Source organism: Salminus brasiliensis, chromosome 7 (assembly GCF_030463535.1).
Source record: "Salminus brasiliensis chromosome 7, fSalBra1.hap2, whole genome shotgun sequence".
In the NCBI taxonomy this organism is placed as follows: Eukaryota; Metazoa; Chordata; class Actinopteri; order Characiformes; family Bryconidae; genus Salminus; species Salminus brasiliensis.
The window spans coordinates 37,069,060-37,075,207 of NC_132884.1; positions in this window are offsets into that span (position 1 = coordinate 37,069,060).

Sequence of the window (6,148 nt, forward strand, 5' to 3'; positions counted from 1 at the left end):
GTATTACCAATAGAATAGGGCTCTCTGACGCAGATAAACATGATGATGAAGACATGATCATACAACATCCTGACCTCACTAACGCTCTTGTCACTGAATTCATTGCAATCAAATCCTCACAGCAATGCCTCTCCAAAATCTGGTAGAAAGCCTTCTTCCTTGTATGGTAAAGACAGTTACTCCAACAAAAGCAGGATAAACTCTTTTTTAATACCCTTGATTTCAGAAAAAAACAATTAATGAGCAGCTGTCCCAATACTTTTGTCCATATAGTGTATGATACATGTGTTTTACAGCATTACAGTGTTGTCAGCTTTACTGTAAAACCAGGCACCAAAAGTTAAAAAAGCAGCAAATGACCATCATCTCCATTCCAGTTTAATTCTGCTTGGAAAAATTTCTATCATTTAAATCTTCAACATAATCAATGTAACGACCCCCAGTCGTAATATCTCTTTTTTCTGTTTACTGTGTGTGCTTGTAGTGTTGGCAATGTGCCTGTCCAGTCCTGTTACTGGCCACCAGGGGGGCGCTGTCAACTGTAAAGGAGCCTGAGAAAACGCGAACCAGATAAAAGCATACAATTATTTGGTGTCCAGGGTTTGGCCTGGCAGAGGGTCTGGAGACAGAGCCCACTCTCATTATTTGTTGCAGTCTGATCATAGACCACCTCATAACAACACACTGTAGCTACACTCTTAAAAATAAAGGTGCTACAAAGGGTTCTTTGAGTGATGCCATAGAAGAACCATTTGTGGTTCCATAAAGAACCCTTTTTGCAAAAGAGTTTAAACAGCCTTTAACTCCTTAACCACATAAAGGCTTATTACACACTAAGGTGCACTGCTCAGCAACTACAGGACTTCAGTACAAACCGGTGGGGCTATTCTCTGGTAATAGAAGTTTGCAATAAGGCTTTTGGCCTGCTGGTGGTCCATAGGCTTACTATGGAAACCTATAAGAACCTTAAGAACCTTTACACCCACTTCTTTAAGCCTTTCACGCTCACATTTTTACAAAAATGTTTCTTTCTGGAACCACAAATGGTTCTTCTATGGCATTGCTCAAAGAACCCTTTGTAGCACCTTCATTTTTAAGAGTGAAGCTGAGCGTCAAACATGTTTATATGCAGTAAAATCAGTGGTTAGATCTAACCATGGATCATACATGGTGGAACATACATTTCAGTGTTCATAGGTGTATCGTAGTGTACAGTGTACAGCAGACTACGGTTGTTCAAAATGAACTGCTGTTATTTATGCTTCATTTGGTCTCCATTGGTTTAAGGCATTTTCACATCTATAGTTGGTTGCAAACCTGGAGCGTTTTCTTCTTGGTTTGATTTGTTTTCACACAGGGAAACATTCAAGTGTACCCAAATACATCACAACAAACCTGAACGTGAGAACCTGAACATGAGAACCTTCTCTCCACTTATTGATCAGAGCTGTCTGGGGCGGGAGCAAGAAAGTAAATACAGGAAGAAGGTCCTGTGTTCTAGTGCAGATTTCTGTGCAATATAACATGAAGAAACGGCAGAAAAGGCATTTGTTAATAGCTGTAGTAATGTTAACTTTCTGCGCAGTATAGCTGATTAACACCTGGCCGTGGGATCCTTTTAGCTCAAACTTGCAGAGTACACCTGCTGTTGCTGTTGGGTCGGATCAAGGTTAGATCACGGTCGACCGCTACAGAGTTCATTTGCGACCGGACTGGGTTACCAACTCTTTTTAAGTCTCAGTGTGGTTGTTTTGGTCTGCATCTGAGTGCAGTTATTGTATTCACACCTGCCCAAATGAATCATATCAAGGGTGAAAACTAAGCAGTCTGATTTAACCGGACTAAAAAGTGCAGTTGTGAAAACGCCCTAACTCTCCTAAGTGACACCAAGAAGTGATTTTGGTGTCTTTGGACTTTGGATGCAGTTAAATTTTGTACACTGCAGTGTTTACATCTCTAAATTTGCTGTGTACTTCAACTTGTTGATGTTAGCTTAGCTAACTAGCTAAAATTAACACCAGCTACTTAATAGCTTGCAAGCTTGCCCCACACAACCCGGACACACATAACCTAAAGCATGTGATGTTCAAGATTCAAGTTCATGAACTTATTGTTGGCACTTTTTCATTATATAGCAATTTCTAATGTAGAAAATGTCACATTGGAAGTATCACACACAGTATACACTGATCAGCCATAACATTGGTACCACCTGCCTAATATTGATTAGCTCCCCCTTTGTGCTGCCACAACAGATCTGTCTATTTGAGGCATGGACTCCACAAAACTTCTAAAGGCGGCCTTCTGTGGGATCTGGCACCAAGACGTTAGCAGCAGATCCTTTAAGTCCTTTAAGTTGTGAGTTGTTGCCTCGATGACCTTGTTGCTGATTAATAGGATGGGCATACCAGAAACCCCCCTCGAGACCTACCTGATGTTTTGGAGCTGTTCTGACCCAGTTGTCTTGCCATCGCAGTTTGGTTCTTGACAAAGTGGTTCTGCTTTTAACACACCACCTTCAAGAACTGACTGCTCACTTGCTGCGTAATATACAGTTTACAGATAACCAATGCTCTTCACTCCATCTGTCATCTGGCTGGTTGGTGTATACACACAATAAAAGAGTTAACTCCTCAGAAACTCCTCCTGGCCTTATTTCTTCCCACTGTTACAACTTGGGAAATTACACTGCTTTGCATGTAGTTGCCGGTTAGCAATCCTTAGGGTATAGTAAAAGGCCCAGAGCATTGGGGGTTAAAAAAGCAGTGCTGCTTGTGTGAACCTGTCGCTATATCCAGAAAGAGGAGTCTTACTGATAACAGTAGTATTCTGCTGTCAGGTTGTACTCTGATTAAAAACTTCCAGAGCACCAACAGTAATGGCCTGCCAGCTGTACTGCCAATAAGCCAGTTTTACAGTTTTTTATCTTTTACAGTTAAGGAATAGTTCCTCTTCTTCTTTTTCCTCTTCTTCTTCCTCTTCTTCTTCTTCTTCTTCTTCAGTCCAGTATCAATTTACTTTAACATTGGTCACCATAAGCAACAGCAAAAACACATGCAATGCATCCTAACCAAATACATTACTTAAGCAAGCACACACCATACCCCAACACCTCACTAAATCAAGCCAGTGCCAGTTCCAATTACCGTCAACTTGCTCCGTGCCCCAACGGGGAAAAGCCGGAGTCTGGGGTTTCATAACCGCAGTCAAGCTCTAGAACCTAACCCCCCCCCCAAAAAAGAAAAAAAACTAAAGAACCTCAATTGTGGAAATATTCTTGAAAAGATTTAAAAGAGTTTATAATGAGACGAATTTCAAGTGTTTTCACTTGCAATGGTTTTTGCTAGCCTGTTTCTTATAGTTGTTGCATGCTTTTCATCTCTCTCTCTCTGTCTCAGTCTCTCTCTCTCTCTCTCAGTTAAGTGCAAACTGCCCTTGCGGTTCGTTTTCTTTGGCAGATCCCTCAGGTTTGTGGTTTTATGCATAAGCAGATGCTCAGGGCATCAAGGCTGTGCAATTCCTTCAGTCTCACTTAATCCAGCTAAAAGAGGGGAGTGTGAGTCAGTGTGTTTCTTGACGTGATGAGCTTGCCCCAATCAGTGTAGTTAGTCAGACACGGGCTTCCCTCATAGCACAGACGCCCATCTTTGCTTTTCCACTCACCCTACCTGCCACGTATGTGTGCTCAACGTGCCTTTTTTTTTTCTTCTGCTGTTGAACAACTGCCCTGTGTTGAGGTAAAGCTGCTGTTGGCACGTTTTGTACTAAATTGCATGGCAATTAGTGTTACACCACTCTTAAAGCTAAAAGCTGCAAAGTGAATGTAGAAACTGGAGGTCAGACTGGAGATCAGCTTCTGGATGAGCAACAGCTATTGTAAAATCTGGACTACGAGGATAAATCACTAAGGATCATTAAAGAGTATGAAGACGTTATATCTATATTTGGATCTGTGGGATGTTTTACGGTTGCTAAAATGTTCTGAAGCTGTACGATTAAATATGCCGTTGTTTATAATAAATGTTTTTGCTGTTTTACTGCTTTGCAGTATGGTTTTGTTTTTGTGATGCCCCTATCATTCTCGACTAAATCCCCCCTCCCCCCAGGCTGTTGTCCAACATCCCCAATCCTGAGCCCTTAAACTCTGCGGCCTGCTGTTTAGAATCCATGCCCCCGTGTTCATCGATTAACGGCCCCACTTGCTATTCAAAAACAAATAGCGGCAACTTCCCCTGGAATCCGAGTCAAAACAAGCGTAGGCCGAGCATGTCCACAGCACCCCGGCCAAATCAGCACCAGATGTCTCCTGAACCGTTCCTCTGCTCTCCTCTCACCTCCCCTTTTCCTCCTTCCCTCCTTCCTGTCTGGAATTCCACATTCCGTGCGGATGGGGATATGTGGTGGCGGTGGTGCTACGGGCACCCTGGAGGCCTCTGCTATTGACGATTTATTTAGTGGGATTTTAAGGCAAGCCCTTATATGTTCCTTCTTATCAGGGCTGAGAAATGAGTGCCGTCTACATCACATTTCAAACCCTCATATCCACACACACATACACACACACACACACAGGCACACATGCACAGCTCTGCCGGGAATACGGCCAAACCGAGGGGAAAGGTTGGCCTATGCGAATCTCTTAACATTCTCCACCTGCATGCCACAGCGCACAGAGTCTATTCTTTCAGCCCCAGCCAGCCTCTGCATGTCTCCGCAAGGGGCGAGCAAGAGTGAGCGCAAGCCTCAGCCAAAGAGGCAGCAAATCGGCCCCTTCAGCCCACCCAAAACCGTCCAGCACCCCGCCTGTCGACACACACCATTCACACTGTTCCCCCAGCCAGGGAGAGAAGACTAATTTACTTTTCCACTTGAGTGCAGTAGGAAAACAACTGCCCTGCAGTGACTAAACAAAGCGGCCACTCGGGAGATGATAGCAGCCCTTCTGAAGGCTGAGCTCTACCCTCAGCTAGCCTGTGAGTCTGAGGATATTCAGTGAGGGAGTACACACACACACACACACACACAGACACATACTGTCAGACTGTGTGACGGAGAGAAAAAAAAAAAAGGCATCCCAATATTGTCTTTAAGGCTCAGGAGTGACTCAGGGCTCCACTATGGGTCCGCTGAGAGTTTCAACAAAGCGAATGAGTCAGAGTGTTTGAAGTCCGAGAGGGGTTGATGGCTTTGGATTTATGACCCCCCTACCCCCTTTACACCCCCCCCCCCTTACTCTCATGCTCACATGTAAAAGTGGCCACTGGTAGGCAGGCTTTGTAGAGAAATTCTGGAATTGCTGACGACAAGGCCTACGAGGCTGGGAATTTTGTGGTGCAAACAATTGGGATGTAATACTCATGTCAGACTTTTCAATAGTGCTATTTGTTATTGCTGCTAATCCTTATACTAAATCAAGTTATGCCCAAGACATTCCATCCATTTTCCTCTACTTAAGACAGTGAGCACATTCCCAGTGAAGCTGCCACAACATTGTATTCATTCACGGCAGATGGACTTTCTACATTCCTCCAATCAGAGTGGACGGACTGCGGACGTCCATTCCAGTGGGGGCTGATGATGGGGGACACTTGTGGGAAGGAAAAGCTCTCATTGCCGGGGATCAGCTTGTGTAAACATTCAGGTTAATGAAGCTCACTGCCCCTAATCCCCTCTTCCCCACTCGACCCCCCCTCCTTCTTTGAGCTTAATCCAACAGCACAACCCCAACCTGTCAATCAACTCGCCCTAAGGCCCGTGTGTGTGTGTGTGTGTGTGTGTGTGAGAGAGAGAGAGCAACTGTGTGTGTGTGTGTGTGTGGCTGTTTGTCCACATGTGAGCTTAGGGGGGGTGCATCAAGGGTGAATTCTGGGCCCAAGCCCTGCTCGGATCCAGATGAGGGCTAAGAGGTGCATGCTCGTGAGTAAGTACACGACTCTAATCAACTCCACATGATTCCAACTGAGACTTTTCAGCAGCACCAGAAACACTTACAGCATGACCTACTGCTCTGGGCTTCAGACCCAGGGCATTTATGGGGATGGTAATATGTTTTTTTATGCCACACATGAGGACAAAAATGAAATCTATGAAATGGTATGACTGTCATGTTCTCAGTGTTATTTTGACATACACTATCACACAAGATAAG